The following is a 23,420-nucleotide window of genomic DNA, read 5'->3' as shown; positions in this document are numbered from 1 at the left end:
TGAACAAATATTATGTAAGTACCAGCCCCTACAGCATGGAGACATTAGGATTCTTCTACAGAAAAATTACTGCTGAAGTGTCTCTTGCTTTCCATTCTAGAACTGTACTGGGGTTGTGGGTTTTCTTGTTTGCTTTTCTTACATGTGCTGCTTCCATGTAATGCAGTGACAATCTTGCCCCCAAAGTTAATTAAATGTTCAATATACATTACAGCTTTCTTGCATTAGTATTCATTTGCTTGGGACACCTCACCCATTAAGTTCAGATACATGTAATTTGTTCTTAATGTATGCTCATTATTTGTTATGAAAATTTGAAGGAGATTTCTACACAGCCCTTTTATTCAATATTTTTTCATGCATACCCAAATAGGTAGTATAAATAGTACTGTTTCTATTTTTGAATCTTTACTTCGTGAGGGTTCCAGGGACTTGCATTGTTACAATGAGATCTGAAAATCTGTGCCACCAAGTAGCTGGTTCATAAGAATACATTTAACGATAGTGTCAAATATGTGCCAAGAGTTGTTTTAAAAATAATTCCTCAAGCAAGATACAAATCTATCACTCTCATCTTTGAAGTTCTCACTTCCAAAACCAAATTTCATTAATACTGTGTTATGTAACAATAAATATTTTATTAAATACATTAATTAATATTTTTCTATGAAACTGCAACCAATTATTTAAAGATTACAATAATTTAGTAATTTTAATAATTTAACAATGGAAGATTCCTATTTTGAGAATCAGACAGAAACATTATTCCAGGGAACAAAAATATTTCTTCTCAGCTGTCCTATGCTTTATCTGAATTCAATGAATTCTTAGTACTGAGCATTGGCTAACCATCTTTTACTAAGAGTAAATTAATGAAACTCCTTAATTAACCTGTAATGGCCACTGGAAGTTTAGGCTTCTGCATCCATATAGATGTAACAGAGCAACATCCATACAGAGCAACAGCTGAAAAAGTAATGTCCTTGTCTTTACCACTAGTCTCAATCAGAAGAGGAGCAAGGTGCATACTGAACATACTGAACTGAATTTCGGTACCTTCACTTCAATACCACCAGTTGACCAAGGCAGTCCTGCTGCAATTTTTCAGACCAGCATTGCACAATTCACAAGCCTCGTGCTTATATAGAATTAAAATCAACTACAAATTACAGACACAGAATGACTTTTTCTGTTATATGAGTTCCAAGTTTCTATCCTTACCAAGCAAGTCCAGGATAATCAATGCACAATACTTAATCTCATTTTAGTCATTACTTCATGAAGCAATGACTATTTGCTTCAATGACAAATTCATGAATACAGGAGTGAAGAGTACTTTAGTCAGTAAGTTTTTTTCCATTTCTCTTTTAATAGAGAAGAAGAGGGTTTTGACTTTTAACTTATGATAAAGATATTTTTTCAGGTCTGAATAAACTTCTATTTGCATGTCTGAAGTGTTATTTTCAAAGGAAAATCAACGTTGTAGGTACAGAAATAACAAAAGTTTCAAACTGTCAACTAAGGGATCATAAAAAAGTTAAAAGGATAGCTACATATACTTTATGGAATTTCTTTTCACTTGTACATTCCCAATAAATTCAGTAGTCATAAAAGTATTACAATGACAGTCTTGACTTTTAGACCTCTCTATGTGTTTGAAGACATGAAATTCATACATAAATGTAATGCAGAAATCCAATACAGGGGAAATTATCACTATGCTAACTTTAAGATGAGAAAACAATAATCTGCCCATACTTAAAAATGCTAATTGCAAGGATTTTATTTATTTTATTTTATTTTATTTTATTTTATTTTATTTTATTTTATTTTATTTTATTTTAATTTTATTTTATTTTATTTTATTTTGTTTTGTTTTGTTTTGTTTTGTTTTATTTTATTTTATTTTATTTTATTTTATTTTGTTTTGTTTTGTTTTGTTTTCTTTCCTTTTCTTTTGTTTTGTTTTGTTTTGTTTTATTTTATTTTATTTTATTTTATTTTATTTTATTTTATTTTATTTTATTTTATTTTATTTTATTTTATTTTATTTTTATTTTTGAGACACAGACAGCTGAAGTATCTGGAAGACTGAGAAACTATCCATTTATTTTAGAGGAAAGACCAGTAGCAAGGCTACTTATAACATAACAGCATACTCAACAATGAAATATACCACGTGAGTGATGGGTAGGCACCACCTCACATTTCTCCAGAAATCTTTTTTTGGAACCTGGAAATTCTTTCCTGCTGGCATGACTGAAATGGCACTATCCAGTATTGCCAAGCTGAATTTTCTGACCAGAAAAACTCCAGCCAGCTTTTCTAACAGTTGCATATGAAACTTTGTAAATTCTTCATATAAAAATATTATTCCTGATGTATAAAATTTCACTAGACAGGAATAATGACTTCAGAAGAAGAGGATGGCCTACTATTTTTAACATTAAGAAAGCACTAGGAACACAAATATATTCTTAAATAATGATGTTCCTGGGTTTTCATGTAGGTTATGGGTGTAGAGAAGGACCCACAAATAAAACTGAACTCCCACCAGTTTTTCCAGAGATACCTCATTCTAAAATGACTACAGAATCACAGAATCACAGAATTTCTAGGTTGGAAGAGACCTCAAGATCATCGAGTCCAACCTCTGACCTAACGCTAACAGTCCCCACTAAACCATATCCCTAAGCTCTACATCTAAACGTCTTTTAAAGACTTCCAGGGATGGTGACTCCACCACTTCCCTGGGCAGCCTGTTCCAATGCCTAACAACCCTTTCGGTAAAGAAGTTCTTCCTAACATCCAGCCTAAAACTCCCCTGGCTCAACTTAAGCCCATTCCCCCTCGTCCTGTCACCAGGTACGTGGGAGAATAGACCAACCCCCACCTCACTACAGCCTCCTGTAAGGTATCTGTAAAGAGCAATAGGGTCACCCCTGAGCCTCCTTTTCTCCAGGCTGAACAAGCCCAGCTCCCTCAGCCGCTCCTCGTAGGACTTGTTCTCTAGGAGCCTCACCAGCTTCGTCACCCTTCTCTGGACCCGCTCAAGCACCTCGATGTCCTTCTTGTAGCGAGGGGCCCAAAACTGAACACAGTACTCGAGGTGCGGCCTCACCAGAGTACAGGGGGATGATCACCTCCCTAGCCCTGCTGGCCACACTGTTTCTTATGCAAGACTAAACTGAGCCATGATCATGTATGGACTAATTTAGACTAAATGGACTAAATGGCCTATTTGAAGCTACACCTGACATGCCAAATAGGGTAAGACATTGGATGGTACTTGTGAAAGAAGTGACAGTTAGCCTGGAGCAACCTCACTAGATTTCACAGAATCACAGAGTGGTTAAGGTGTGCAGGGACCTCTGGAGATCATCTGGTCCCCTGCAAAGCAGGGTCACCTAGGGCATGTTACCACATATCCACATCCAGGTGGGTTTTGAATATCTCCAGAGAAGGAGACTCCACAGCCTCTCTGGGTGGTCTGTTCCAGTGCTCTGTCACCCTCACAGTAAAGAAGTTTTTCCTCATATTCTGATGGAATTTTTTGTGTTTCAGTTTGTGCCCGTTGCCTCTTATCCTGTCACTAGGAACCACTGAAGAGTATGGACCCATCCTCTTCAGATATTTGTATACATTGATATGATCCTCTCGGGCTTCTCTTCTCCAAGCTAAACAAGCTCAGCTCTCTCAGCCTCTCCTTTTGCTACTGATGCATTTGAAGAAGCCCTTCTTGTTGGCCTTGACAAATTAATTCCAGTTGGGTCTTCGCCTTCCTTTTCACATGCCTGCATACTCTGACAATGTTCCTATATTCCTCCCAAATAGCCTGTCAATTTTTCCACATTCTGTATACTTCTTCTGTCTGAGTTTTGCCTAGAGTTTCTTGCTCACCCATGCAGGTCTCTTGTCCCATTTCTTTGACTTAAAGAGATGCACCAATCTGGAGCTTGGAGAAAGTGATGCTTGAATATTAGTCAGCTCTCTTGGCCCCCCTTGCCTTCGAGAACCCTAAAGCATTGGATTCCTCCAAGTAGCTCCCTGAAGAGGCCAAAGTTTGCTTTCCCAAAATTCAGAGTTGCCTTATTGCCCTGTTTTCTCCACGCAGGATCCTGAACTCTACCACCTCATGGTCACTGCAGCCAAGGCTGTTCCCAGCCTTCACTTCTCCAACCAGTCCTTCTTTGTTTGCTAGCACAAGGTCCAGAAGCACAAGTGTCCTCATTGGCTCCTCCACCACCTGAGTCAAAAGATTTTCACTGATGCTCTGCAACAATCTCCTGGATTCTTTGTGCCTAGCTGCGTTGCCTTTTCAGCAGATATCAGGGATATCCTATCCTTCAGCAGGAGCATTATTTGCTCTGTGATTATGTGTGTGAGGAACCAGAATTTATGAGTTCACACAGGTCAAATGAAAGGCTAAAATTTTTCATACCAAGAAAATGACAGGAGAGGGAGTCAAGTGAAAGGTCAAGTCAAAGGCTATGAGAAGTTAAATACAGATAAGTCAACAGCACATATAGGGACACATCCCAACATTGAAACGATTTTGCACTGTAATATTCTCAATACATTTTTCAGTTCTCTGACTGAAACATTTTAAGCCCATTAACATGATTCGTCTAATAGTGCAGACGTATTTCATGCAGGGCTGCCTCTAGAGATACAATGACTGGAGGAATATTCCTCTCTATCAGGAGAACTGTCAGAAGAAATTACTCTAATGCACATGCACTTTCTCCTCCAGAAGAGAAAGGCTGCTCCCTTATGGAGAGATGAACTGGAACTCAGGGATGATGTAGGCTATTATTATTATTTCCTTTTCTGACTTGCTTGAAGCACTTTTAGATTGTGTTAGGAGATCTTAAGCACTGGAAGTAAATGAGAGTTTCCATTTACTTTTCTGGCAATTTAATGTTTGGCAAACTGGAAAATATACAGATTTATAGATCTGCCAGGCTCAGAAACATCTGGTTTAGCAGATTAATGAGTTGTCATAAAAAAAAAGAGGGAAAACTGTAATGCCATGGCAAGCTTTTCTTCCCTCACAGGCGACATACACATACATGTTAGCTGAGTGTCCTGTCTCTCCTCTCCAGTAGGAGTTTAGGGGCAAAGCAAAACCAGTAGGTGACTTTTACTGACTTCAGCATTTTCTGTGGTCTTTGAATAGATGCTAAGGTCTGTAGAGTGCTCCAGCAAACAGCTGGGGGAACTTTCCATTGATTTTAATGGCAGTTCAGGCAGCCAACAGGTAAAAATAAGTTAAAAAATAAGCGGGAAGCAGAAATTTTCAGAGAGAAGGTGTGATACATAACTCTAGATGGGCATGGAAGGAAAAATAAATCCTCCTGAAGTTGTTCCAAGGAGATCAAAACGATTTTTTGAAAATTCTGTTTCTTTTTAAGTTAACAGCAGCACTCCAGCAATTTCTTTTACTTTATCTGCAACACAAAACTGGAAAAGTGGAAGGCAAGACCAAGAAAGACTGTGGTGAATTGTTTTCCTGCTGTAGATATGCATTTGGACTGATAAAGGGTGGCATGGAAGAAGTTGGCAGAACCCTGGACAGTATTATCATCTTTGTGATGAACTGCAGATCTGTCTTGTCTCACACACAAACGTATTTTCCTTAAGTTCATGAGGGCCTTTTTCCTTCCCTCTCATCTTTTCTATCTCCTGTTTTCAGCATAGCTACCTCTCATTCTCAGATAATAGCTGTAGCAGATCTGTGACCAGCTGTATCATGCACACAGGATACAGGTCACTCACTGCACCTAAATAAAAGCCCATGGCCCTAATGTCTGCAGAGAGCACCCAGCCCAGGCAAACATTCCCACCATAGCCCATGCCATTGGCCCATCTGTAGAGGGATATCTGCTGTCTCTTAATCCACTGCATGCAGCTGCACAGTGAAGAGAAGAAAGGTAAAAAGACTGAAGCTGGATCAAACTCAGGATCTTCCCATTCAAAGACCCTGGGGTGACAGATGCAAACGTCCCTGCAAAGGCAGGGATTGTGATTGCAGAGGAAGTACAGCAGAAACATTACGAAGGCTTCAGACTGGCCAAGGGAAGGATTTGCAACCCATCATCCTGTTCTGCAATGTTTAATAAAATGCTTTGGTGCATGATGCAAATGCGTTTTGCATGAGAGTAGTACTTTGCTCCAACTTATTATTTGGAGCTGTTGGCACACACATCGTAATCTAATATGACATTTCAATGAGATAAACACAGTGTTTATCTCATCTAACAGATAGGAAGACATTTACCTAAGCACCTCCCAGAACTATTAAAAGTATGAGGTCTGTGAAAGAATCCTCCCTGTCTACTCCTAAGACTGCAGGTTCTCCCATCGGTATGAGCAGAGACTTGTCTTCACACTACCACCACACTCTACTTGGAATTTCAAGTCCCAGGCTACCAGAAATATTGGGAAAGATTACTGTGTTTATCACTGGTGAGTACAAATTACTTTTAGAAACAGAGAATGTTTTTAGTGATCTCAAAAAAAAAAAAAAAAAAAAGGAGATAAAGCCGATGTGTAGGTTAAGTCTGCTCTGTGCAGAGATAGCCCAAGGCAGTGTCTGCACTTTATCAGCTTCCTCTGACTCAGAATGTTTATTCTTTTAATCTGTTTGTTTTATAGTAGCTCCGGTATTTGTATATAACAGCAGCATTTTTATATCAAAATGTTAATTTCTGTACATAGGAACTGAGCTTTAAATTATATAAACACCAAGAAAAGAAAAGTATCCTGAGAAACCCAAGGATGCACAGAGGACCACAGAATACATTCTTATAATGACTAGCCACCTCTGCAGTGTCTGGGAGAGCAAAGTAAGACCCCCTTGCCTGCACAGCCAAGTGACTAGGAGGGCTAAGTAAAAGCATGCTGTCCACATATCATGGTCCAAATGGCAATAAAGTCAGACCGACTATTGGAGATATAAAGGTAGATGAACCAACATAATTTAAAAAACAAGAAAAATACACTTTACTGGGTCACATAAATATCAAAGCAGATTGATTGCTAGGAAACTAGAATATTAACAAGCCAAGCAAGCAAGTTCACTGTCTGCTCCAAATAGACATAACTGCAGGTCAGCATGCAAATGCCTTCCATTATTTATACAGTCCAAGACAGTTACAGGATACTACATATTCTATAGTATATTAGTTAAGCCATGGTCATAAAGAAGAAATAAAAAAAAATACCCAATAAATTGTAACTTGGTTGAAATTTTCAGATTAGATGACTGAGAAATGACGATAGGCCATTATTAATTTGACACACTGAGACCACACATACTCCAGATCACCACCCAAGTTAGCTTGTGTCGAAAATCTTTAGGTTTCTAATTATCCCATTAGGAGTCAATGGAGGAATGAATGACTGACTAATGACTCCAAGATTTGGACTATGTAGAGGAAGAATGGGCAAATGAAAACAGAAATCAAAACCTTCAGTAAATGATTTTTTTTTTCTCCTGTTAATGGTTATGTCTTGAACCTTGCAATTTTACCAAAATAGTGTGAAGATAAAATTGTAGCAACATTCCTAGAAAGTTCTAAGAGAAATCAGTGTTAGCAGTAATTTCACAAGACCCCATTTCAGCCTTGGACCAAATCAGCAAACAGATAACAATCCCATTTGTTTTGTTTGGTTTGGTTGGTTTTGTTTGTTATTTGTCTGTATATCCTAATATTTTGAGATTTTCCAATGACTAAAAGTCCTTAATAAAGGAGGAATAACATATATTTTGTTTTGCTTATCAACATTTTGACCAGAATTTCAGTTTTTTCCAAGTGAAAAAATGTTGAAAGATAAATAATTAAATTAGTCCATTAATTTATGTATTATGTATGGAAAGTAACGTTGAATTAGCATTCACATTTCCCAGTGGGACACGGCTTCACAGTCTACATTGCAAGTACACATTTTTTTCTTGCAGTTACAATTAATCTCAAGACTTCTGCCTTCTGACTAATGGGGTAGGATCCTTATTCCCCTTCCTGCTATCACTACTCAGCCTTGGTAGGATTGGAATCGCCCTGTAATCCTTACTGTCCAATTAATTCAGTTGTTACCCAGACCTCAAGTCCTTAGGATACACATGGGAAAACCCCTTATATGAGTTTCAAAGTGTGTTAAACCCTGTCCAGTCCTCTCTCACTTTTAAGTTTAAAACCAAGAAAAAAAACATATTCTTTAAAAAATTTCAAAATATATCTCAAATTATTTTTTCTTTTCTTTCATGCAAACCCTGATCTTTTCAAAAATCTATTTGTTAACAAGAAGGCTGGACAATGTGCTTGTAGGATAATTTAACCATTATTCTTTCCTTTTCCATTCATTATATTGTGCAGGAACCATACTGTAGCTGGTGGCATGGGATGCTCTGCAGCCCCCTCTGGACTAGACCCTCCTTGCACAATTGCCTGTGATTGACAGGGAATGAAATCAATGACCCAGCTTCATGTGCTCTGTTATCAGAATTCCTCAGTTTTGAGAAATTGAAAAATAATAGCAAGTAAAGCAAAATTTGTTTAAACTCTTGTATTCTTTCCAATAGTAAAGAAAGTACGACAATTACAAAGATAAAAAATGGGTGACTATGAAAATGAAACGTCTACTTCAAATACATGAATTCTGCTTTATTTAATGAAAACATGAAAAAACAGGGTGAGAGGGTTAGGGTAATAGTGTACAATAAAACTTTAAAGGTAATAATGTTACTTCCAATGGAAAATTCTAAAGGAAAGGAGTGATGAAAGTGTTTGCAGAAGTTTTCAGTAATATATCATCAAGAGAACAGAACAAGTTTATAGCTCTAATTAGGAAGGTTCTCCTGTCCTTCATGCCGGGAAGAGCAGTCAATAGATTGCTGGTAGAGAGTTCCTGAAGTCACAAGGACAGCAATACCAGCACTGGCATTAGGATCCCACAAAGCAGGAAGGGACAGAATTCATTGATTTTGGGAGCAATAAGGCTCATTGATTTTACTGTTTGACACAACTAAAAAAAATAAATATCCTCTCCAAGGAAGATCTGTTGTGTATTCCCTAGGTACGCAAACAGAACAGGCCCTTTGGAAGTATATCAATATTATAAAATAGGCAGAGAAAATCTGTCATATTTTGGGCATGGTGCTGAAGTATCTAAGACATAACCATACTGTGGCAGCTGCCCAGGATGATTTTCACCATGGTAGCAACTTCCATCTACTTTGTTGGACATTTTTAGTGACTACACATGGTAATTGAAAAGGAAGGGCAGAAGAGATGACACCGTAGCCATGCAAGAAGGGCAAACAATAGACAACAGCTTTTCATGGCCTTCTGGATTGTTTGTATCACATCAACATTCTCTAAGAAAAATAGTTCAAATAAGAACAAAATCAGGTCTAGTACAGGCTATGAAAGAAAGCCCTTGAAAATCTATTCTGGGAAAAAAAAATTAAAAGCCTTTCCAGCGACATTAAAATAAAGTCCCAAGGTATTACTGCCATCCTTCTTCTTTGTTTATGTCAGTTTGCAACCTCTTTTTGTCTTAGAGATAATGTAATTCTACTGAAAACCAAATAAGTAAACACATTTTCATTGTTTTCTTTACCCCACTTAAATAGCATAGACTGTAGTTTGCAGAGTAAAGCATTTATTTGGCTATTATGTACTACAACTCAATTTAATAGCTAAAAATCTCTAAATATTAACAAAATTAAGAAAATACTATGTTCAATATTGTTGTCAGTTAGGGATTCTTGATAGTTTCCCTCTTGAAAATGGAAGACAGAAGTGATAAAAATAAATGATGTGTCTTGTTCAACAGCATTCAGGTCTGTTCTTTCACCAGGAATTGAACAGCACCCTTCTGAACAAGAAGATGAAATAACTAAAAAAAAATGTTTCTGGTTGACCGATAACTATTATTTTGATTTGCTAACAATTTGAAAACACAGACAAGTCAAAGAAACAATTTACTTTACCCCCAAACAATGCATTATCAATGTTTACTCTTTCTAGCGCATGTAAGTGTTATTCAGGAATTACTTTTAAATTATGAACTATTTTTAACAGTAAAATTAACACATCTCATTTAGAAAACGTTTTAACCAAATCTTTGGGCTGTTTAAATGAAAACAATTTTTCAAAGTGTACATTTTCAAAATATTTCACCTGACCTAAATCTGAATACCCAAAGAAATAAAGATCCAGATTTACTCATTCTACACAATCCTGTTCACTGTGGTGTCCTTTTGATTTTCTTCAGAGCCTTAAAAAGCAAATGAACCATAATATAGAGTTTTTGTCTTTTTACAAGCTAAATTGCAGAATGAAGTGACCACGATTAGAGACCATCAGTTATCATTACTATTTCCTCAAAACAGATTCTAAAGAGTGTTGTCTTTTCATTGCATAATGTGGCCATAAACACGAAAATTCCTAGAAAATTTTCTTAAGAGCTTTACAACATTTCTCAGTTACCTGAGAAGCTGAATATCATCTTTGGCAACAACACACTACCAATGAACATGGCACTACCTCAGCTGTCACTTTTATTACCAAAGTGGGCTACTCTGTCTTACAGGAAAAAGATTTTACACTAGGAATTATATCACATGCCTATAGTATCTTATGAAGTTGTAATTGGCTTGCCAAAGCTAACATAAAAATTAGTGCACACAATACATAGAGTACCAACTACAAAAACTTTTTTTTTTTTTTTTTTTTTTTTTAACTAAAACACATGCGAATCAGAATTATTAAGGCTAGTTTCATTTGTTCCATTTCTGAAGTGGCTGGAAAAGCTTAATACTAAAAAATGTGAAACCAACCAATACAGTACAGGACACTGAGACACTAAGTGGAAAATAAGAAAATAAAGCTACATAAAAAACTTTGTCAGTTTACATATAAAGCTAGAAAAAAAATGTATCAAACTAGATTGCATCTTCTACTGTAACAAAGCTGCACTGCTAATAAACAGCTATACTGGTCAATGGAGACAAAATTTCAAACACAAGGCAGTAGCATGGCATGAAAAACTTCAATTTAAAAAATTAACACTCTGTAGATAAACTTCTCCTAAGAGAAAGAAAAAATATCAAACCTCAAGGTCATGTTTGGAAAGGGAAAAAAAAGAAGACATAAAAACAAAACTTTGGATGTTCAAGGTTCTGAATATCCAAAACAATTATGTTATCATTCAAGTGTCCAGATTTCATGATGTCTACTTTGAGGTTACTGGATTGAACTGTGCAGTAGTAATGTATCCAAAACAAAAACTCACTTTATTACTTTTTGTTTGTGTCCTGGTTTCAGTAGTTAGAACAGAATTAATTTTCTTCCTAGTAGCTGGTGGAATGCTGTGTTTTGGCTTAGGATGAGAAGAGTGCTGATAACATCCCGATGTTTTAATTGTTGCAGAGCAGTGCTTATACCAAGCCAAGGACACCTCAGACTTTTGCTCTGTCCTGCCAACAGGCACGCTGGGGGTGCAGTAAGAACTGGGAGGGGACAGACCCAGGACAGGTGACCCAAACTAGCCAAAGGGGTATTCCACACCATCTGACGTCATGCTAAACAATATATAGGGGTGGCTAGCCGGGGGAGGGGGGCCGGACTGCTCGGTTAGGCTGGGCATCGGTCAGCGGGTGGTGAGCAATTGCATTGTGCATCACTTGTTTGTACATATTATTATTATTATTATTTTCCTATTATCACCATTGTATTATTATTATTATTATTGTTATTATTACTTTTGTTATTATTATTTTCCTGTCTTATTAAACTGTCTTTATCTCAACTCATGGGCTACACTTTCCATTTCTCTCCCCCGTCCCAGAGAGGGAGGGGGAGGGTGAGCGAACGGCTGCGTGGTGTTTAGCTGCCGGCCGGGTTAAACCACGACAGTTTGTTTGTTTGGTTTTGTTTTTGTTTAAAGGAGAATAAGCGTAGCATTCAGTGTGAAGATAGACAGGAATCCTATCTGTAAGGCAGAATCCATTTTCATCAAAGACAAAGAAACTTAAATATAAAGGAACATAGCTCACATTTCACGCAACTGCAAATTCCCATAATTGAGTATGGGAATTTGAAAACATGGAACAGGCTACAAGAACACACACACATATACACACACTGCACCCCTTATCCTTGTCATAGCAGTTTTGGGGTGAGAGAAGAGGAAATATGGGATAATGCCACCAACCCACCTAATGCCATCCAACGCTGGAACCAATTATGGCTGAAAAACCCACATGGGCTGAAAGACTGTGTTAGCAGATAAGCCTCATGCAGCTACCATGAAATTAATACATCTCATGAAAGAACGTTTCATGTCCCTTATATTTCCCTTCTTCACCAACAAAATATTCAGTCTAGAACCAAAACTGCAACTATTGTCTCAAGCTCACTGGCTGTCCAGGAGAAACTGCATCACATGCTTCATCATTTTAAGTGCAAATTGTCCTCAATACCTAACAGAAATACCCCCTAGCATTTCTCCCACAAAACAACACACCTTGTATAGGGCACTGGGGTTCAAGATTGTATCTGTGTCTGCAAATGCTTAACCGTGCACCACAAGAAGAAGCACATGCTATGGCTGCTAAAAGCATGAACACATCCTCTCCATACACTTTACAGCTCTGAAAAGCTCTTGTGTCCCTGCAACTTGCTCCTGCCTTTCAGTTGTACATTTCACAGATCTTACTATGACTGAGCCTGATAACTGGTCATTATGAGTGATGACAATTCCCTATCCATGAGTAGGAATGAAAGAAAATCCAAACAGTGACTGTGAGAGAGGCTGAGGTGCAAGGGGAGGAAAGGTATCTGTCAGTTGGCTCACAGAGGACTGTCAGTTGGCTCACAGAGGACTTTGGAAATAAAAATTCCTTGGTACAAACTGCTGGTGAGAGATCACCTATAAATATAACCCATTTACACTCTAAGCAAGAAAATATGGGAGCCATAAAGGTGTTCCTGTGTAAGAGGAATAAGCTGTATGCCTTTAACTACCAGGGAAGAGGGGGTGGACACAATGCTGATGTGAATATACGCACAAATAAGTAGCTTTTCAGGTGGCCCTCAGTATTGTTCTCCCTTCTTTCTTCAGCTCAAAAATGCAGTATACACCCAGTGCAAATTACAAACAAAATGTACTATTAGGAGTCACAGATTTCTGAAGCACTTTGGCAAAGAAAACAGTTTTCTAAATTATAGAGATAAGCAGTGATCTGTATTTGCATAAAAACATGAAAATGTCGACTGTGTGATTCAAATACTACTAGCACTTTAGCACAATTACCCTGCCTGCTTAAAAATTGCCCATGGAGAAATGGATGAGTCCTTAAAATATAGTACAATACAAAATACATCTTATGAGCTGTATAGCTTTTAAAGTGCTCTCCAAACCCAAGAGGTGGCATGATTTAAGGTGTATTCTCAATTTCTTCTACATTAAAGACTACACCTCCAACCCCAAATCCTAAGATTTCATTCATCCTCCAGCTTTATGAGGCTCACAACCTCATAGAGTAATCTATACTATGCATCTACATCAGTGTTTTCATTCTGATCAGGAGCACACTTTTCAAAGAAATCTCCTGGTCACTTAATGAGCTTGGTTCATGTTATAGTGTCACAGAACATGGACCTGAAGACACTCTCCATGAGTACCTGCATTGTTCTACAACCCGCAATGCATAAATACAAGTCTACTGGACCAGACTAGAGGCTTTTTTTTTTTTTTTTTCAGTAAAATTCCTGAAATATGTAAAATTTGGGCACTGTCCTTTGTACCAATGGTTTTAGTTTACAAATCCACTCTAATTGGGTTTTACTACTCGCTAACATAGACACAGTGTATAGCTGTGTAAAGATTAGATTAGGTCCTTAAATCCAAAAGGAAACTAAGGATCTGCTGGAAAACAATTTTCATCTTCACAGATAAGACTGAAGGTAGCCTGAAGCAAGATCCATCCTTGTGTGGTTTGACTTGGCACTCAAATCTCCAAGAAGCAATGTTCCTATTTTCACTGCTTTTTCTCTGATGGTGACTGTGTTTTACAAAGCAGAACAAGTGGCCATAAGAGGCATTTCTAGAAACCAGGATGTTTTTGTGGAAGGAGGTACTCAGAATGGGATGTAAGTTATAAGATGACGTATTTCCAGCTTCTTTCCCTAAGTATGTACTCTGGACCAAATGTTGCAGTTCTCATGAAAAGTCGGAAAAAAAAAAATTATTTGTTACCAATTCCTCATTTTCATAGTTCTGACTATAGATATGTAACTTTAACATTCCTCTCCATGCTGCAAAGCATAGTGCAGAACCCAGAAGCAGAAAGTGAGGGTCTCGTTTCTGCCTTCTATTCGAGAGAACTATATGAAATTGATTTTATTATCAATAAATAAGACAATGTATGGTTAGAATAAAGATGCAATAAAAATGGGTCCATCTCTGCGTGCTATGATCATACTTGTATCTGGGAAGGACTTACTGAACTGAAATAAAAAATTGCTATTGCAAAGATGTTTTTAACAGTATGTACAGACAGAAAATATGTTATCAAACAATTATGTCTGCATTTGGTCTCTTACAGTTCTCCAAATAAAGGAGAACAAGTTGGTTGTTGGTTGAACTGAGACTGTGATGTGTTGATTTCATATTAAAACAAGATTATCCAAGTACATCACTCTATGAAAAGAAGTGTGAGTGTATCGGGGGAAATGACAGAACTGGTACTAGAACTAAGATGAAAAAGCACCAGTCACCAGCCAGAATTGAATAGCACTGAACAGGCATTTGACTTTAATTAACTGTAGTTTATAACCACGGGAAAAGAGACCAACTTCTCAATATGATGCAGGCAAGCATAGTTAGACATCAATAAGCACTGAATCAAATCAGATTGAAACAGAAAGTTTATAATCATACATGAAAAAATCTAAATTATCCCCAAACATTTTTTCCACTGTTGTACCAATGAGACAGACTCAGCGATGGCTACATGAAGTAATTTTAAGGTCTTCTGAGGTCAAGATCCAATTCCATCAATCCATCTAGTCTTTTCAAGATGGAAAGGATGGCTCTCTAGGCATCTTCAGTCTTTTATAAGCCTCCTTAGTCTAATTTGCCAAATACCTGTAATTCCTGAAGTCTCACTGTGCTCTCCAGGCCAGACTAGAGAAATATAATAAAGTAGGGGGAAGATTTTTTTTTTTTTTAATTGTTTCTGAAAAGGCCCCATTTTCTATGACGAAGAAGGGAGCAAAGCAGAGAAGGTGCTGTGAGAGAGAAAAGGCTCAGAATCGGGTAAAGGAGATGTTGAGGTGGAGAGGAGGTGATGTAAGAAGGTGTTTAAACTGCTGGGTTCTGTCGTACAAACCAAGATCTGTGGCTAGCAAACCCAGGCCTTTCCTGATCGAGTCCTTTTACTGCCTGCTCTACCACATCAGGGTGTACCATGGCATGACACTGAGGAGAGCTTCACCCTAGTCCCTGGCCTGTTTTCCCCTGCAGCAGCCTCCCATTTCCCTCCACCTGTAATCTGTTTTTATGTGTGACCCACGAAGCCAAGGTTGCAATCTGTTTTTGAAGTTGCAGGTGGCCAACTTATTCCTGCTTCAATGTGTGTCAAAACAGTGGTGCTCTCCACTTGAAACAGGGCAGGACAACTCAGAAGGATCTTCAGCTAGCTTCAACTCTTGCTCTTTTCTAAGCCTTCCTAGATATAATACCTAGATTAGAAAATCTGCTCCTAATCCACTTCTTATTTTGAGCAAAGAAAGGGAACTATCTCACAGTGATGTGGGTTGACAAGATTGTAACCTGGATAAAAGGATTTCAGAAAGACAACAGACATTTCACCGTATCTCCTTTCCATGAGATGGAGCAGATATTATTTTCTTGCTATATTTCTCTTAGGACTTTTTTATTTAGTTGTTACATGCAAAAGCAATATATAAGACCAACTGTTCAGAATCAGTTATACAATTAAAATGACAATTTTCTGAACTTCTCTGATGGCAGTGGTCATTTATGGTCTGCTTTGCAATGAGCCTTGAATGTTAAGCTTTTCTCACCTGAGTTTACTGTGCAGATATTATCAAATTTATTGTACCAGTTTAAGTAATTTCCTGCTTTTATTTACATTTTCATGCCTTTACTGATCCAGTTACAATGGTTTTTGTTACTTTTATCTCACATCTTTATATAACTTATTAAATATTTTAATATCTATGTTATTTAATATCTATATAACTAACAAATTAACACATATTTGATTTGCCTTGATAATACTGAAGAGATGGTTTTGTCACAAAATAATGTTGTTCATGGCAGTAGCTACTTGTTTCAGGGCAGAAAATGGGAAGCTGAATTGGAGACACATGGTATCACATGAATGACAGCTCAATCTATTTACCAAGTCTGAGCATTCCCAGTATTTCCAGTAAATGCATTTGAGTTTAGGTGAATCAAACTCTCCAGAAAGCTTTAAAATGCAGTTTTCACTACATTGAAATTCCCATATTTCATTTGCTACTAGACAGTCAGCGAGAAATTGAACATAAATCAATAATATGATCCTAAGTACAAAGTGGAAACATAAATTGCTACTTTGCTATATGACAGTTGGATATGTGAGCGTTATGCAACTTTGGACATAGGGTGTTTAAGTGCTGTTCAAATATTTGGTCTGTCAATCAAGCTACTTTGACAAGTGACAAATTCTTAAAGTGGTAATCAACCAATATCCCACGATGCAATTGTTTACTTTAGCACTTCATCTAGTGGGCTGAATTTGGTTCAGGCAGCAAAAGCCCTCTGTGAATGAAGCCAGCACAGCTGGTGAAATATTAAGCATTCACCTTTAAAAATATTTCATTGTTTTGGAGAAAACTTAATTCAAAAGGACAGAAAATGTTAGGACTTTTTTGAACTGCTCTATCAAATATTTTTTTAAAGATACCAGCATACAAAATGATACAGTAAATGTCTCATGCTTAAGATAAACCAGAAAGAATAAGCATGCTTCAGGCAAGAGAATACATGGCCATGAGATCTGGAAAAATTGTTAAGAAAAGTATCAACATAATATTATGTGAGACTCAAACCCCTTTTTAATCCTGCAGTTCATCTTAAACTAGCTTAATCTAGCTAATGTGCAGACTGAGCTCTATAATTTTGTATAATTTCATAAATCCTCTTCAGAGGGCTAAATCACAAGGATATTGTAAGAAGGGTCAACCAGGCAAATTCAAATATTTTTGAAATTTTTAGATAAAACACACTGAAGCCTTAAATAATTTGAAAACAGAGTACTGATAATACTAACAAGTAATCATCAACTAAAAGCAATTTTATATTAAAAATACATATAAAATAAACTTTATATAAATTTATTTATCCTGTTGAGTATCGGATTTTCTGCTTTAACAGAAAATAGGCTTTTATTTTTGAACAAATATAAATAAGTATATTCTACTCAAATCTGATGACCAAGAGTCAGATATGTATTCAGCTTTCAGTGGTACCAGGAATAGAGTCTGTGTCTGAAGTATTAACAGAACGCAAGCAATCTTTGGTCCTGTACCACAGAGCTGCTTTGCCCAAAGTACTGTCTTAAATGCATAGTTTATGTTTTCTCTTAGTCTCCGATGGGTTCATTTCAAAGACACATTGAAACTATTTGCTCCCTCATGGCTGCAGAACAGCTAAACAGACTAAAGAACATTGTTCCTGCACACATCTTGTTTGTCTGATATCTGTGTATGTGGCAAAGGTATAGATAATTTAATTAAAGTTGACTTCTTCTGTCTCCCTCCCTTTGACTCTTAGACTTTTTGCTATCTATCTTGGAATACATGTGAATCAATCATTTCAATCAAAATCAATTGTTGTAGCATAAGCATGCATGTAAATTGGATCTTCAGGAGGGCAATGACATGAAAGAGAATCCTTGAGGGGGGAAAGCAAAAACTTATATCACTGTATTTCCAGTCTATTTAATGAATTTACAGCTCAGACGAAGGAAATACCAAGAGATGAGGGACAATACAAAAAGTAAAACAGTATTGTAGTGGTGTATTAATAAGGAAAGTATTTAAGTAAAAAGAGGTTTATAACTAGAAGCATTGATGTTTGTTATTCTCATGAGTTTGTCTAGGAAGAAATATCTGTTGATGAGGATTGAAACTTTCTACATTGAATTGACTGAAATATTTTATGGGGGGCAATGGATAACTATGAGAATAAAAGGGAAGGTTGATTCATGGTAACAAATAGAAGAACAGTCGTCTTGGTCCTAAAACCTTACCAGGAGCAAGAGAGGGGATCATCCTCTAAAGTGATTAAATAAGCAGTTATAAAAAAAACATTACTGGGAGGTGTGAGGCACTCACCCATTCCTCAGTCACATGGAAAGTAGGTCTGTATATGTTGATATCCTCAGAAATAACATAACATAGGAAATAAGGTACCCATTATTTTTCCACTTGCTTTACTTAGCCAAAACATTTTCCAAGCCATGGACCAGTCTTAGATGAGAGATGCTGCAGGAGAACAAGCAGAATAGCACATGCTAGAGTCTACTCTTCTAACATGAGGCACCGCAGTTTGGTAGTAGAGCTGACTTCTCATTCTTCCTGGTGCTTTGTGAGGACTGAATGAAGTTCAGGACTGCCAGAAATGATGAAATGAAAGAGGGGTGGAAAGATATGAGCATAGAGGCAAAGTGGAGCAACAGAGAGGCTTTCATCCCACTGATGGCATGAATTCATGGGACAGGAGAATTTTGGGTGGACCAAGTGCAAAGTCAGCACAGAATAAAAGGTTTTGTGAAGGGTTAGAAAGGAACATATGGTGACACTGCAAGGAAAAGAGAGGAACTAATGGGAACTCATGGTGGGTCTGAGATAATGAGTCTGGCAGAAGAGCAGACTAAAACACATTGATAGCCAATCAGAAGACTGATTTAGGACTGCTTCTAAGGGAACCTATACTAATCTGTGCTATAGTCTCCTGTAATTTATGAAGGATTAGTCACTAATTATGTTAGCAATTAATTAGTTCTTTCTCACTATCCTGCTTTATTCTCACTGTCTCTGCTATATTCAGTGATGCCAAGCAGCTTGCTGCAGTATAGAGTGGACTGGAAGTAAAATGTGACATAAAATCTCTGGTCTGTACTAGCACATTCTACAGCCATTTTTGTGGGGTGGATATCTCTGTCTGTTTAATGCTAGATAAAACACCATTCCTTCTATGATGTGAGTGCACTTTGCAGTTTGCCTGAGCTGCATTAATAATTACTCTTCAATTGTAGTTAGTCAGCCATCTGTCTAACAATTTCAAAAGCATTAACCACACCACTTTTTTCTGATGTGAAGTAATGTCAAATGCTTTGCTGAAGTCAAGAGATATGTCCCCTTTATTCCCCTTTTCTATGAAGCTTATTATCTCATCAAAGGCAGAAACCAAGTTAGCTTGACATGATTTATTTTTATGAATCTTTTCAGCTTTTTGCATTAATCTCATTTAAAAACTTTCAGATTGCCCACATCATTGTTTGTTCTAGTACTTTAACTACTTCTTTTGGCCTTTGAATTACAAGATTTACTTTTTTATTCCTCTGTCTTAAGGATAAATAATTGTTATTGCTGTTGATGTTCAGTTCCACCTTATATCTAGATAATCAGTTAAACTTTAAATTGAGTGCTAGCCATTTCCTCTTCAATCCAGGTAAAATAGATAGATCGAGGCCAAGCTTGAGGGATCCCAGACCGTGCTTCAATTACGTTATCATAACTAATACCTCTGACAGTTTTTCCACCACTGCTACACACAGGTCTGTTCTCTGTTGATTCTTGTATCACTCTGATAGTCAGGGTATCTTACCATCTGACCAATGATTTCTGACTGCTGAAGGACATGTTTTTCTCTGTGCTCTCATCTTGACACTGTTTAACATAGTTGAGTGAAATTCGTTATAAAGAGAGAATTATAACCCAGACAAGGATGGTCAACAGAGCTTTGTTCATCCTGGACAATGCTTAGAAGCTTCAGGACAGGACTAGACACACCTCAGCATTTCTTTTAGGCAGAGCAGTACTGCCCACCTGCAATTTTCATGTACTAAGTGGCTATTCCACCCATAGGAGCTGATGTCTTATGCTTTGAGAAAAGCCAGATGCAATCTTACCATGAACTTTAGGATTTAGCTTAAGTAGTCTGTAACTCTTGACTCTTTTCTCAGGCTTCAGGGATTGACTCCATGGAAGGTGGAGACATTTAAAAGATAGTAAAATGTGATTTGAATACAGGATAAAATTACCCATGTCTAAAGATAAGACAACTACAACATCAAAATCTAAAGGGAACCCACATTATCTGGCATTTCTATCATACTATTTGTCAACATGGAAAACAGAATGGAATGTATTTCTGGCAAGATTTATTTTTACTTGAATGACAGCTAATTTATCACATAAACTTATTTCTACAACTATATGATGTCTAGCACATAAAAGTCAGTGGCTTATTTTAGTCTGCTGAAAGAAACAGAACTGTTAGTGAGGCCAGTACCTTAATACCAATACTTTTATTATTCAAAGGACATAATGCTGAAGAAAAATACTTCTAAGCTGACATTTCAACATTACAGGCACACAAACGTGGAATTTTGGTTGTCTGAGAGACATAGTAAACAATGGCAGGATATGACATATTATATTATGTTCTCAGTGGTGGCCTCCAGGCTTCAAAAGCAAAATAAGTCTAACTAAACTAGAACCAGATAAAAATCTGGTATTGTTTCTGGACTGGTTTAATTGTGAGACTCACCGTATCTTTCTCAAATGCAGCACATGAAAGAAAATTAATGAAATCACATGAATGAAAACAATGATAATTATTTTTCTTTATTTTTTACCATTATGCTGTTGCATTTATTTCATAAATAAATTAGCACTAATTGCTAGTACAATTAGAACAATATTTTTATAACATATATTACCCAAATCCATTACTTCTATCACTCATATGCAGATGGTTGTCATAGATATGGCAAATTTGGATGGCAGCTTTTAGATAAGATTAATTGTTGTAATTTGGAGAATAGTGATGTTTTGCCTTATAACCTTGAAAAATTTTGATCTAAGCCATATCTGATCAATATTTCCTAAAAGCTAGGTTATATAATCTTCAGTGTCAAAGCTTATTTTTAACATTTTTTTTAATGCTTATAGAAAGACATGAGATTAATGAATACAGTGGTATTGAAGTACTATCAAAGTAGGTACCTCTGCTGTCTCTGCAAAGGCAGCACTGAGTGCTGGAGCAACAGTCCTGGAGCTTAAGCAAAGGCTTACCTGATGTCACTCCCTATAGCTTCTACCTTGCTGCTACCTGTAGTAACCTCTAACATCCTCAAAGCTGAAGTGAGACTGCATTTATGATCATGTTCTTTTATGATGTTATGCATATTTTAGCATTGCAATCACATAACAGGGCATTCAGGCATGCCAGAATTGAAAGTTGACCCTGTTTTCCTGCAGAACATGTTATTATGGTGGAGATTTAAAATGTTTCTTGATGCATACACATACTGCCAGGCCAGAATATCTGACATAATTGTTCAGTGAGGGGATCACTACCATATCTGAATTTGTTCTGAGAAAAAAAAAATAAATAAATAAAATCCTATGTCAACTACTGTAGTGCAACCCCAAACCCAAGCTAATAAACTGAGGTAAGATCTGGCAGCATTTATTAGATTAACCTTGGCAATTGCACAACTTCAGGTCAGCTCAAAGACTGCTTGCATTTGCCCGGCATATGTTTTATAAATGTACCACAAACAGATGCAATAATTAACAGCTATTTTCCTGGGAAAGATAAGTGCTTTTTCCCCCAGTACTCTTTGATGAAAATTGTGTGACGTTTCATTTTTCTGAAGCAGCCCAATTTAACAAAAAAGCAACTTGATAAATGTTGTCTCTCCCTGTTGAATCTAGCTCACAGTTTATTTCAATGTACATTACACTGTTAATTTTGGTGCTGCAACTTGGTTTGTTTTCTAATCCACTAAGTATTTCATTTCAAAAATAAGCAAGCAACATCTGTGTTCCTTTGTACAATGAGTCTTAGATTCTTATAACAGATCAAAGGGAAAGCCACAGTTCTAAACCTAAAGCAAAATTTGAAGGTAATCTTGTTGCTCTGAAATTTATTTTTTTTTTTTAAAACCTGTATCTAGATGATCCAAAGAACCATTGGAAATTTCAAATTTCTGCAATTTTAAATTAAGCTTTAGAAAAATAAAAACCTTTCTGGCTTCTACATACAGCTCAAAACATAGGAATTTAAAGTATAGCTCTTTTTCAAGGAATATGTCTTCCAAATCTTCTACGTAGTTAGCAGTGGATGTCTCACACTCCACTAAAAGCTTCAGCATAGACTGACTACATGAATAGTTGTGAGGAGAATCAAAAGCTCAACAAGAAAAACAGCTTATTCAGTATGTAAAATTAACATTCATTTATAGGTACGGGGTTACAGTCCCTAAAATGTGCAACTCAGCTGAGAAGAACATGTGGTTCTCCGAATAAAACAGGTAGCTATTCATATAATTTACAATCTGTAATTAGGAATGATGAACAATTATAGGTCTGGAACAAAAAAGGTGCTCTTAGAAAATGCAAATCTCAGATTGTACTTTTTTTCCCCAAATTTAAAACATTAGTAAATAGAGAACTGTAACATGATTATAGGTTTCAGATACAAAATAAATTTCTAGGTCAATCTGTGAAAAAAATGCAATTTCCTGAAGCATTTGAGAAGGCTGGTGAGTACATGACGGACTAATATCCCACTGGCTGCCAAGATGCAAGAATATGCAATATGCAATATCAGGCACATATTTTTAAATGTGTGGCAATGTGTACACATTCTCACATCTGGACTTTAGAGGAAACATGTATTGGAAAGATATATAAAAGCTATTTCTTCCAGTCTCCAAAATCAGCAAGGTCCTAATGAAATTTTGGGTACATTACCTTTTCTTTTTTTTTTTTTTTTTAAAGAAACAAATAACTTTGAAGCTTATCTGTTTTCATGGTCTTTTACAAGCAAAATATTCTCAAAAAAAAAAAAATAAAAAAGGATAGAAAAAGAAAAAAGGAAGAATAAACTGGCTGCCTGTAACAGAGCTGTATCTTACTTGCACCAAGTATCCTTCAGAAACATTTTTCCTGAAGAAATATCAGTAGTTTAGATTAAACTATTTCCCCTTTATATGTTTTTTGTCCTTCTAAGATTTTCTCTTCATGTATGCAACTGTGAATGCAACTTTAGAGACTGATGCTGATTATGTATAAGGAAACATGTTTGTTTGCTTTTTTTAC

At 36.7% G+C, this 23,420-nt stretch overlaps 1 protein-coding gene across 1 annotated transcript in view; it reads right to left on the bottom strand.

Annotated features, from left to right (window-relative positions):
* ZNF804B (zinc finger protein 804B) overlaps positions 1-23,420 on the bottom strand; it is a gene marked incomplete at its 3' end in the record, with an annotated part of 237,160 nt that overhangs the window by 135,031 nt on the left and 78,709 nt on the right. The window lies entirely within an intron of this gene.

Source organism: Netta rufina (genome assembly GCF_964035555.1).
Source record: "Netta rufina genome assembly, chromosome: 2".
NCBI classification, from domain to species: Eukaryota; Metazoa; Chordata; class Aves; order Anseriformes; family Anatidae; genus Netta; species Netta rufina.
This window is presented reverse-complemented; position numbering and strand designations above follow the sequence as displayed.